General features: G+C 48.7%; 1 protein-coding gene, 1 long non-coding RNA gene and 1 pseudogene across 6 annotated transcripts in view; 1 reads left to right on the forward strand and 2 right to left on the reverse strand.

The window, feature by feature from the left end:
* Nucleotides 1–6,345, reverse strand: part of LOC119457974 (glycogen phosphorylase-like) — an 86,379-nt pseudogene extending 80,034 nt beyond the window's left edge.
* The window catches only part of LOC119457972 (glycogen phosphorylase-like), a 211,371-nt gene that overhangs the window by 148,863 nt on the left and 49,328 nt on the right, over nucleotides 1–13,180 (reverse strand). The window lies entirely within an intron of this gene.
* LOC125946726 (uncharacterized) overlaps nucleotides 1–13,180 on the forward strand; it is a 94,943-nt gene that overhangs the window by 80,044 nt on the left and 1,719 nt on the right. The gene's annotated exons all lie outside the window — the stretch shown is intronic.

Consider the following 13,180-nt stretch of genomic DNA (forward strand, 5'->3'; position numbering starts at 1 on the left):
CGGCGGGCTACAGTGTTGCTCTAGCCGTATAAAACGCGGGTTTATACTTTTACCACGAAACAGACATGAAAGGTAAATCATTTTCAACGGAAACCCAAGAAACAAAGCAGGACGGAAGAAAATGGGCTGCCCCTAGATCGTACAGCTGGAGACACCTTGCTTTTAAGCCAGCACGAGAAACGTTGTGGAGTCAACCATTTCTCTACGCACCTGATAGAGGGCCTCATCGCAGGCATTCTGGATGCCCAGGTTCATCATGGTGTTGGTGAGCGAACGGCCCATGTAGTACTCCAGGGAGAGGTAGTACACAAGCTGAAAAAAGTCCATATTAGCCAAGCATTCACATTACACCAGGGCAGGTTCATCCCTCACACAGCACCGTCAACGACTTCTGAATGCCGCCTCAATAAGGCAGCCAAGGTTATGTGTGTGTCTCAAGGAAACTGAAAACCTTGTCATGGTGGACTAACAATTTTTTAAGTAACTGAATTAGGTGCAGCTGGCTGGCCCTTCACGATAAACTGTTGGCTCTATGTTTTGTATAGAGTTATTACCATTTTGTGGTGTATTTTGTTTAAAACCAAGTTTAGGTGCAGTATACTTGTCTGTTTCCTCCAAAACAAATCGTAACTATACATGCCGTCTGCAACAGTGTAGGACCGCAGAAGCAGTCTCTGCGAAAGGAATGGTGGCGCCATCTGTCCGTTCTTAGGGCAAAACATTATGCACACAGTCTTGAAGAAACAAGCAACCAGATGGCTGCCACTGCTCTACTGCAGAGAAAATTTATCCTTTATCTCTGGCATTGCATTTTCCAATTATTCTGGATTAAGCAAGAAATAATCCATCCATATGCAGTATTGAACAGAACACATTGTGAAATTTCACATCTGTGCAAAATTTGAGCATGAATGATGCAATGATGCACCAACTTTAGAAGCAATTAAGCTTTAGTATGGCAGTTTACAGAACACCAAAATACTGCAGATGTGGACTGCAGCAGCAGTGCTAGTAGTGCCATCTTTATAAGCACTTTGTTCAGCTATACAAACTGTCAGAAATATTGCTATGTTTCATGCCATTCTTGTCAGCGAAAAAGAAAACAGATACTGTAGTTTAACGATTATGTTTCTGCTGCTGCCTTTACACCAACAGCTAAGTAGCAGATAGCCTTTAATTGCAATAGCAGTTCTATGCACTCTGGTTGAACAAAAACCTTCACAAGATAGCACCACTATTGCTGCGGCTCAGGTTACGTTTTCGCGATTCTGTAATTGGCAATCCACTTATGGACAAGCTAAATCTATATTCCGTTTCGGAATGAGCACAATACTGGCCTAGCTGTACACTTCTGGTATTGATCAATATGTATTTCCATTCTGGTGCTGGTTTTATGATCACCCTAATTAACATAACTATCTGCTGTGTTCTCGAGCAACTGTATAGCATAATTACTGCGTCGGCATCTGTCCACTGAGCAAATAAAACAAAGCTTTTCTCTCGATATTTTTTAAAATGAATGCTGATCTGCGTAATGACCCAGACATCCATGGACAGACATGGTAAGATCCGTGAGAAGCTTTCAAATCCATTTGACAGCGTAAGCTGTTATGGGCTCATTCCAATAGCCATTTCGGTTGCCGATGGTGTCCGCCACAGCCGCCGGTGTCCATAACCCCTATCGCCGGAAATGAACAAAAAAAGTTCCCAGTTCCCGCCGGGATTGAAGCCGGGCCCGCTTCGCGGTAGTCAGATACTCTAGCACTGTAGTACGCAAGCGCTTGCAGACAAGCAGCGGAAAAATGCCCTATAAACGCGCCCTAGCACGTGAGGAAACACGATGATGATGATAATGATTTAATTGCATCCCCTGTGAAACAGGGCTGTCATTAATTCGGCCTTCAGTTAGCTCACATGTCAGAGCAAATGCCCCTGAAAGAAGTTGGGCCTCGGTTCGCAACCCAGACGTGGACAAGTTTTCCTTAAACTACAAATAAGCTTTCTGAGAAACCTGCTTGGCTTTCCTTTGTAGCTTCATATTAGTTTGAGATAGATTTCAATTTGCGTTTTTCGTGAAACCTGTTCCTTCCTGTGGATTCCTGCAAAACTAATCTGCTAATTGAGCAAGCATTCACAAGGATATTGGAAGCATAGAATGAGAGGAAATTGAGCTTAATTGGTAGTAATTATGGTAGAAAGCGAAGCATCAATTGCTATAGCAACTTAGTAGCTATACGGAGTAAGGATAGTAGTTTTATCCGCTGTACAAACTTGGACATGCAGCAGCACCGGCAACACACAGCACTGTTGTCGACGCCGTCGGCGTTTTGCCCGCGTTCGCACAAAATGCGTGCGGCGTTGGTGACTGTTGCCGGAGCCTCTGATATAAATAGGCACTTGGTGCCGCAGCTAAACGTCGCCTCCCTTCCCTGCCCCCCCCCCCCCCCCCCCCACGGCCTTTCGTGCGTCAGAAGAAGGCGCGTTTGCTCTACATATATGGTGATTGTAAAGGAGGAAAGAGACGCCTACTTCTGCAGCCCTTAAGGGAGCACGGCACAGAACGCGCGTTTGTTCTCCGCCGTGCGTTCACTCCCCGTGAAAGCGCGCGTCCCTCGCGCCCTTTCACTCGCACATACAGCGTTCGGCGGCGCGCGGCGACGATTTCATCTCCATTGACGTCATACGAAACCTCACGGCGACGGCGACGGCGACGCCGACGGCAGAAATCTGCTTTGGAGTGTCCATATAATTGCTATCGCAATAAAAAGTTGGCATGCAGACACAGACACAACAAGAGAAAAATGGACAAAACAAACGCCGTTGTCCATTTCCCTCTTGTATCCGCGTCTGCACATCCATTTTTTTTCTACGTAAAGCGACGATCGAAAAAATCAGCTGAGAGCACCGTTCAGCCACTAACGCAGCTAAATAAATCGCTGATATCGTGACAAAGGTCCCCTAGCTCCGACTCCCAAGAGAGGCCTTGGTGGCATCCGTGCGCCCTCAGCTTCCAACAAAAGCCCATTCAGGCTCGTTTGCTCCTTTTTTTCAACCCTCCGCTCACGGCCGGCCCTCACCTCGGCTTTTCATCAGACCAGCATCGAGAAAACTCCCTTGTTCATGCCAAGCTCGTCCCATGTAGACACCGCGTGCAAGGTGTGGGACGCAACAAACAAGCTCTTCGCAAGCGCCGTCTAGAGTACACGAAAGTGTGTGTCAGACAGAGGTCAAACGCGGAACGTGCAATTCGTGTTCCGGTCTGCCGTTAACCACGATCCAACCAACTCGGTAGCGCACGGGAGACGGCTTCAAAGAAATTCACCAAGAGCCGACACTTGGCGAAATTTGGCAACAGGAAATACGTAACGCTACTATTCACACCAGCCGTTAGCTGACGCAAGCATCGGGGGAAAAATATGCGAATGAAGTTAACAGACAATGTAATTTATTCTTTCCCGCGAAAACTAAGACGACTGTGTATAAATCAATTTATACTTTGTGACTTATTTTTCTTGCGTAACCTATAGGAACAATCCAATGACAACGCCAGATGCATGCACCATGCGTCAGACATGCCATACACCACCGAAGCGAGCTAGGCCGGCTGCGCATGTGAGCGTTCGGCTGTTGGACCTCCCCTTTGTCTTTTTAGAGCGCGGCTCCTAGGCGCCCATTCCTGTGGGGAGCGTCAGCGTCCTCGTAACCGAGCGAACGAGCACAGCGAAGAATAAAAGAGCGGATGAAAGACGGCGCTAGCGAAGAGAGCGCGAGGAGGAAAGCAGAGGAGGAGGGTATGGCGAAAGCGTGAGAAGCGTAGTGCCGCGCAAGACGAGCTCTGCGGCAACGATTGCTACGAAATGGCACCAGAATAGCGCGCGTCGTCTGTTAGCCGATGACGGCACCAATACCATATATGGAAACAAAAAGCACTGCATGAGCGGAGGTCTGCCTGCGGCGGCTGCTGTGAATCGCACCCACGCGTCACCCACGCGCTCCCTTTTGCGATCTCCCGATTAGCAAGGCAGTCGCGAAACACTTCGCTTTGTTTGCAACGTGCCGCACGAGATATATTGTCCGCGCCAGTCAATATATCGCGAAATGAAAACACGTATACAGCTCCGCTCAAATTTTGCATTAGGGATTATCGTAATCGCCGGTGATTTTTTTTTACGAAGATCTGGTCTCTTAATTGGGCTCTCGGTGTATTCTGCGTTCCTTCTCCATTTCCACACAGCATCACTGGGCTATTGGACTACGGCACGATGAGAAATTTTGACATTCAACGCTGCATTTCAAGCAATTTAGGCCTAACTATTCGGTCATTCCAGCGACTATAGGCGGCGCAACGGTAGGTCAAAATGGCTGCCGATAAGGTGACCTCGCAAGCGTGTGCATCTCGAGCAGACGCTGCATCATTGGCTGCAAATGCGATTACTATTCGCTTTTATCATCTTCGGCGCGTCCATGACTATCGCGAGACCGAACCGCCGAACTGCGTCGCAGATTTCTATCACCGGCTGACTGCTTCGGAGGAGAGCCGCGTTGCGCCGCCTGCGTCGCTGGAATGACCGAATAGGGCACGCGGCCGCACCGGTCGTTGTGATGCAATTAGCAAAAAACAGTTAGTTTGGCGTGTACTGAATCTTTCTGGGATTCTGTTTGTGACGTTTTCTCTGACCCCCAACATCAATTGTAACTATTACTTTTTGGGGCACGTTGGCCGCACCCGGCCGCCGTTCTGACGCAGTTAGCGAAAAGCAGCTCGGCCGTTGTGGCGCAGTTAGTTTCGTGTGTACCGAATCTTACTGGGACGTGTTTGTGACACCTTTAATGTGCCCCTACATTATTGTAACTTATTTCGGTATACTTTGGGGGTACTATCTGGGCACCCTGGCCACACAGGGCGTTGTGACGCAGTCAGCGACAGACATGTAGCGAAAGACAGGTCGGCAGCTGTGGCGCAGTTTAACGTACGTTGGTTAGCTTCGCGTTAACTAGAATCTTACGGAGACAAGTCTGTGACAGACTCAATTCGGCCGCTGTGCTCTATGTGAGTGTCCGCTCTTGTTAAATGTCGCTGTCAAATAACCACGCCCACTGATACGAGCGACGCTGCATTGCCACTATACTGCAGTGGCCGGGAGGGCACGCGCACGCAGCGACAGAGCACCGTATAACCTTATCGCGTCGCCTAATCGCCGCGCGTCAAATAGGAATGACCTATATACTACATACACACACGCGGGGACGTACCCCGGCCGGGCAAGAAACAAAGCGCGTCGCGCGTCTTATTGAATTTTGCACGAGCGACGCCCATATGCATCGACCGGACGGCATTAACAGCATTGCAGACCGCAGTACGAAAGACGCCTCGGATAGCGCGCAGGGCACCCAGGATTTCCTCCGTTGAAACGGAAAACAAACGCGCGTGCGTGCGGCGAGATGCATCCTGCGTCGCTCTTTTGTTCCGATCGCGGCAGCCACTTCAAATGACACGCGTACTTTAAATTAAACGCTCGTTCCCTCCTCTTTTCTTTTTTTTCCCGCAAATTTTCTTAATTCATCTCTTGCTGACCAAACCACACGTCGTGTAAGCAAGGTGGGAAAGAGAGAATGCGTCATACGCAGTCCTGCATACGCCAATCAAATGCAGGCAGCAGCGTAAATTTTGTTGCGCATTGCGGCTTGAGCGCGCGCAGCCCCGGCGCTGCATTGCCCGCGCGGCCTAACCGGTTTTCCACAGCGCGCGCCCAAGTACGCGGTGTGCGTGTTTGTGGGTGTGGTCGACCACATCGCGCAAAAATTCGCGGGAACGCGCCGAAACAAAACGACCCGAATACCGGGCGAAACCAGCTCTCCGCGGCCACTCCTTTTCTTCCAAGCAGCGCCTAGCCGGCCTAGCTGCACCGCACCGCAACCCGCCCTGGCTGACAACTGATGCAGTTAGGTTCCCGCCGGTGTATTTTGCAAAACACGCGACAATGCAAAGCCGGCATGGGGAGCAAAAGCAAAGAATAGTTGCGCCACTGGGTTACAAATGCAGCAACGGAACGCGCAAGAGAAAGCGCCGGCCAGCCGATGCGGAGGTGCGTGTTTACCTACCTTGGGGTCCTTCTCGTAGTAGTGCTGTTGCGTGCGAATCCATCGGCCGACCAGGTGGTCCTTCACGGTGTAGGCCAGGGCAACGTAGTAGTCCCGAGGCGTAGCCACATTGCGGTCTTTGACCAGCGTGTAGTGGACGTGCCGGTTGAAGGCCTTCTTCACCTCGGCAACATTTTCGACCTGAGCGATGCCTCGCACGCTGATCTGCTTTCGCCGCTCCAAGTCGGTAATCGGGCCCGACATTGGGTTCGTTAACTTCTCCTTGCTTGTCGCTGCGGCGGTTTGGAAAATTTTCTAGCATGCAGGTTACGATCTAGAGCGCTTCAGTGTACGACGTAGTACGTGCCTGGCGCGATCAGCTAGCCGTTTCTGAACGGCACAAACGCGGACGAAGCTTTAAATAGGGAGCTGTCTTTTCGCGACCCCTCGATCGCTAGCTTGGCTAGAACTTCGCCTCGGTTACGGTGACCTCGGTACTACGGGGGAGAGTGTTGTTTACTCCGTTGAGCCACTTTAACCCTCGTTACGCTCGAAGGTCGCGCCGTCACAGACTACGGCCGCTATCTTAACGCGATAGCGTTAAGGGCACCGTGTCGCAGAAAAACCGGCGCCGGTGTTGGCGTAAACGCCGGCGTCCGTGGAGGAGTAATTTACACCGAACTACCCGACCATACAGGCCCTCCACGTGGCGCAAGGCGTTAGTGAACAAAAATTGAATTGTCAAAGTAAAATCCGTCAGAAAAATCGTAAAGTACGACTTAACTACAACCTATAGACATGATAGCGTCGGAGTGTAATTTGAATGTACGAGAAAACCTAATTCTGTTACGAGGAAACTCAAACCACTTTTCCAGATCTCTGCCATAACACAGCGGCGCGCTCGGGTCGGTTACTTGCGAAAGCCCCATCCAGATGGCACTCGCCTCCTCGGGGCAACAACAAACAATTATAAAATAATAAAAAGGTCCTAAGGCCTTCACATTTTGCCCCTGTAAAAATGTCTTCCCCAAAATTGCATTTCTGTTTATAAGTGAAGCCGACTTTAAGGGGATCGGTGTAAGCTTGGTCTTTGTAAGCTGGCTTTTCCACGTTGTGAGTTGCAGTGAAGCCTACTCATAACATATTTTGTCTCTACAATTATGCATGAGATGGTTGTATGTTTTCTCTCCTTTCTAGCTTTGGAAAATGCGATGCGAACGGGTCCGATAACGCTATCGCGTTTCACTCTTAAAGCCGAAGCTTAAGCGTCCCTCCAGTTTTGCTTGTCGCGGAGCGGGCTTTCTAAAGAGAACAACAAATTGGATTTAATCGCTCTTTTTGTGCATGCGTGAGGAGCAGTGGTTGCGAGAGAGAAATGTGGAGACTTTTGATGCTTGTGATCTTCGCCTAGAGACTCCGGGCTTCGGAGATGTTTGCTCCGTTCGTCTATATAAGCCGAGCTGGCCGCACAGAATGAGTGGTGCGCGGCGAAGAAGCCATGTCTAAGGTCAGCTTGTCGCATTTTTTTTTTTTTTTTGCGACGGTAGCAAATTAAAGTCGCATGGGACCATTAGAGTTACAGAATGGATACCAAGAGAAGGGAGCGCAGTCAAGGACGGCAGAAAACTAGGTGGAGTGATGAAGTTGGGAAATTCGGAGGCACAAATTAAGTTGGAATCAGCAAGCGCAAGGCAGGTGTAATTGGAGATCGCAGGGAGAGGCCTTCGTCCTGCAGTAGGCATAAATATAGGCTGATGATGAGTCGCATGGGGATGCGTTCATTTGGACGTGAGGTATTTTCCCGGATGACTTAAAAGCATTACGTCGGGCCGATGCATTAATTGTTTATATTGCGATAGCAATTATATGGACACAAGCGCTTTTCTGCCGTCGCTGTGCGAGTGAAAGCTTGCGAGGGTGAGCCGACGATGGCGGCTCACCCTCGCAAGGGAGGAGAGCGGGGAGGAAGCACGCCGTCTTCCGTCGCGCGCAAGGCACGGGTGGTTATACACCGGCGGCTGCTGCGTATGGCGCGGCCATGCGGGCGCCATCTTGAAAGCGATATGCGATGAGTACAGAGTCTAAGGTCAATTCGCTTGCTGCTGCTACCGCGCTTCCTCACTCCGGTGTTTTGACAGTGATCGAGTTTCCGCGGTCATTGAGTGAGATGTGTTCATGGTTGCTTGTGTACGCGTGCCACCATGGTTGTTAATTTAGTTTGTAAGCGAATGTTTACAAGTTTATACGGCCGATAAAGCTTCTATCCTTACTTCGTACGTGAACACGTTCACTGCGACATAGGTCACTGCACTTATTCCCCCTGTGCAGCTGTGCAGGGCATTCCTGCAGTGGCGCAAGCGACGGCTAGCTACAAATCAACGAAGGGGAAAAAAGATATTGTTTCTGAATTGTTCCAGTTATGGCGCCATATTGTTCTGCACCTTGAGGACACAGATAGGATATACAATTAAGTGACCCACCACTGCATGGATCGACATGCACAGGTATCTGTACTTCAAAAAGTACTGCCACAGTGAATGTGGTAATTACACCATTGTTTCCTCGTAACCTCTAAAGTGCAGGAAGTCCCTTTTCTGAGACTTTGGGCTGAGGTAGCCCTTACGCGTCTTACACCTTCCATCGCACGCCTGAAGTCCAACACCTGACACTGAGACTCCCTTAATTTGTGAGCTCCAGCATCAACGTGGACTCACCGTGTGCTGTGGCTTCACTCAGGAACGAGGGTTACGCGACGGAGATTCCAGATAACCTACGGAATGACAAAACCGACAGTTATACACATTGCCTCTGTAGTGGCCGCGAGAGGGTCACAACGTGCAGGCAAATGCGAGCAGCGAGCGCAGCTCCGAAACCTTTCTAACCACCATACCGGTTGCACCCCGTGTCCTCCACTCTCCACCAATGGTGACGAGTGGAAAGGGCGAGCAGCCCCAAGAGCGGCTGAAGCAAAGGAAAAATAAAACCAGTTGACAGTTGGGATTCACGCCGTCGAGACGCCTCTCTCTCTCTCTCCTCCGCGCGTACTCGCGTCCCAACACCTCTATGGACAATAACTTAATTGTATAGGCCTTTGCTTCATACTTACACGAAGAGGGCCCGCGCACTTTCACTTTGATATCCGCATAAGAATACGTGCAGGGCAAGCTGTTGAAAATAAATAAATAAATATGACAGGGCTGGCGAAGTTTATCGAATTATCCAGCGGGTCGAATTAAAGAAGATTAAAAAAAAACGTTAAGGGATATCGCTGATTCATTTTACAGCAGTATTTGCCCGATTCTAACACGCCCCCTAATGAAATGCGTGTCCGCTTTCTGTGTCCAAACCACGGTGGTCCAAATTAAGTGTCCAAACAAAATCACCAGCTCTTCCCCTGTCGAGAAAATGGGGGTAAGCGAAACTTTGCGCGTGTTTACCTGACCTACTACTTGCCCTTCCCTCTCCTTCTACTTTTATTCCCTTCGTACTATTTGTCCTTCCATTGCGTTGTACGATTCTCTGCTCGATCGTCGCTGTTGTCGCTTGCGTTCGATGTCTCGAGTTTGCTCGGTGGCAGGGGCTCCGGAAGTATGTCTGACGTGTGGGGGCGAGGTCTGATCATAATACCGCGCCACCAGTGTGAGCGCATTGTGATCGCAACCCATGACTGACTCTTCGACTCTGCATATCATCATCACTTGTACAAATTCCTCATCTGTATTTATCATCATCATCCGCCCAGCTTGTTCTTCTTCGTCGTAGCTCGAGCTCGGCTGGAATAAACGGTTCCTTATAATATAAACGACCACTGACGAAGCGCAGTGCAGAGAACAGAAGGCTGCAGTCTGATTTAAATCGTGCTTTTCTAGGAACCGGCTTACACCGACCTTTATTACCTTCTCTCTCTTTCCCTTCTTTCTTTTCCTTTTCTCCCTTCCCCTAGCGTAGGGTAGCCAACCGGACTCTTGACTGGTTAACATCCCTGCCTCCCTTATATCCCTCCCTCTTGCTTTTCATGGCTTGGATATGGGCAAGGAAAAGGGAGAGAACGGAGTCGTCCTGAAGTTGTGGCACTGAGACGTGTTCCTGCAAGGGCTGCAGAATAGACCGCCTGCCTTCCCGTCCTCGAGAACCACTTCAGGATGGAAGACATGTGGAACCAGATGAAAAATTAGAGGACGCTTAAGCTTCGCCTTTAAGAGTGGAACGCGATAGCGTTATCGGGCCCCGTTCGCATCGCATTTTTCTTTGAGTAGGTTTCACTGCGAAACAGAACGTGGGAAGGCAAGCTTACAAAGACCAGCTTACACCGATCCCCTTAAAGTGGGCTTCACTTTTAAACAGAAATGCATTGCTTGGAAGACGCTTTTACATGGGCAATATAAGTCGTCTTATATTAAAATGTGAAGGCCCTCGGACCTTTTTTTTTATTTTATTAATTGTTTGCTATTGCCTCGACGCGCGCGCATGTCCAAAACACATTAGGCAGGCTAAGCCCCAATTTGACCTGCCGAGGATGCGAGCGCCATCTGGATAGGATTTTCGCAAGTAAACTACCCGAGCGCGCCGCTGTTGGTATGGTAGAAATGCTGGAAAAGGGGTTTGTGTACGAGTTTCCTCGTAACAGAATTATGTTTTCTCGTATATTCAAATTACAATCCGATGCCACCATGTCTGTAGGTTGTAGTTAATTGTGGTTGTGGTTTCTGACGGATTTCACTGTGAGAAATTCAATTTTTGTTCACTAACACCTTGCGCCACGCGGAGGGCATGCGCGGTCGGGGTGATTCGGAATGATTTCTTCTTCACTAACACCTTGCGCAACGCAGAAGGTGAGTGCCGTCGGGGATTATTTTCTCCGCCACGGACACCGACGCCGAATTTTCTGCGACCCGGGGCCCTTAACGCTATCGCGTTAAAACAGGCAGCGTTCTCGATTCAGAATAAGCACCGAGAAAGAGTGTCTCGGAAGTCACAAGCTTCCAGAAAATTTTGTTTCTTTTGTTGAAGGAAGGGAACACCCTTTAATCCATTAAGGACCCAAGAAAAAAAAATCTATCAGTTAGATTTTGTTGATTTTTTGTGTCAGACGATATTTTCACTGTAAATTAATACATTGTGAAAGTTTCATGAGTGACGATTTATTCTTTGAAACGCCACGATAGTGTACTTTATAAAGTATGCTGGGCCGTTGTGGGAGGAAAACATATGATGTGGTCACCTGCTGAGGTCACCAAATGTACAGGCTGTATCTTGTAGCTTCCAAAAACAAAATGTGTTGCAGCGAAGAGTCAAACAAAACTTTGCGCAAGCCCACATAACTTTCTGGTATCAAAATAAGCATTTTAGTGGGGAATATTCTTTGCTGGGAGGCGTTTTTACTATTGAAACATGTAGCATGACTTCATCAAGTAACGGGGACGGGCTTTCTATAGTAATTAATTGCTTTGTGGTGCGCGTGATGAAAATATACTATTGATGCAGATCTAGACGTGATATTATAGCAAAAATGGAGGCGTTCAAGACTAAAACATTCAACATTTGGTTTAGTGGTAGTTGAAACATTCAACAAAATGGTGGCATTTCCTCCAATGACAGTCGGTTCTTACATTAAAATCCTGTTGTATGATATACTGGGAGATATTTTCGTTAGACATTTCTGACCTTTCAAGAGATGGGGTCTACGTCTGGTTCTCTAATGTGGGTCAATTGCCAGCTACTTTCATTGCATAACTCATGTCAATTGGCAGAGGAATATAGATCGTCTTTGTTGTTTTCTATTTCCTCCCACCTATTTACTGTAACTGCTCGCTATTTTATTATTGCGATAGCAATTATATGGACACTGCACGCGCATTTCTGGCGTCGTCGTCGCCGTGAGGTTCTACATAAAGTCCACGTGCAATAAGGTCGTAGCCGCGCGCCGTATGCTCTATGTGCGAGTCAAAGCGCGAGGGTGAGCCGGGGATCGCGGCTCAATCTCGCGCACGCAAGGGCGGGAAGCGGGAAGAAAGCGCGCCGTCTTCCAGTCGCGTGCAGCGGTCTCCCAGTCGCGTGCAGCGATCTGGAAGGACGGCATGAAAGGGGGCCGCGCAAGAGACCACGCGCACCTGCCGCGCTGCAAGGCTCCTGGGGGACGGGAGGGGACGGGAGGCCGCGTACTACACCGCGCGCTTCCGCCCGGGTGGCTGTATCTGTTGGTATGCAAAGTTGCTTCTTTATTCTATGGCTGTATCTTGAAAGCCACCTGCGGAGGGGGCAGAGTCCTTCCGCCTGCGCTGTGTTTTCGCGGCTTCGTTCGCGTTGATGCGAGCGGCGGGACGAAGGTAAATTAATTCGCTGCTGCAGCCGCACTAACTACAGCGTTTTGACAGCGCGTTTCCGGGGTCATCGAGTGAGATGCGTTCACGTTTGCTTGTGCGCGTGTGACACCATGCTTGTTAATTTAGTTAGTGTGCCTATGTTTACAAGCTTATACGGCCGATAAAGCAGCTACTATCCGAAGCATCGCAATCGATGCTTCGCCGGCGAAATTGCGTTTTTTTACTGAGAAGATAAGAGCGTCGTTATCTTTGTCGGCAGCAAGAAAGGAACCAGGAGAAATAATAGCAATGCTGATGCAATACTTAATATATTGTTTACCATGCAATCGGTCTCTGAAGTTCTTAATTGTAGTCAGCAAAAAAAAAAAAATATCGTAATACAGGTAAAAAAACCCATCAATGTGTGTGCTTCAAGAACAAACACACTCCTCTAGCATACAGATAGGCCCAGTGTACTTTACAAAGCACACCTACATTGATTTTCTTGCGATCCTACGAGTATGTATAGTACTCGTATATATAATACATGCATTCATCGTTTACGCCATTTTCTCAAACTTCGATCTACACAAACTTCAGATTCGAGTAGCATATGCTATTGTTGACAGAAAATGAAGAATGCGCATGTACAGCAGCACCTGCTATGTTCAGCACTTCTCAAAGTTTGGCGATGAATAGATCAAATACATCATGCATGCAGCTGACAAAAAACTATAATGACAGGACTCTTTTTAGCAAAATGGTGTACTAAGCTTCAATTATTTACAAATGAAAAT

The sequence above is a fragment of the Dermacentor silvarum genome, chromosome 7, assembly GCF_013339745.2.
Source record: "Dermacentor silvarum isolate Dsil-2018 chromosome 7, BIME_Dsil_1.4, whole genome shotgun sequence".
Lineage (NCBI taxonomy): Eukaryota > Metazoa > Arthropoda > Arachnida > Ixodida > Ixodidae > Dermacentor > Dermacentor silvarum.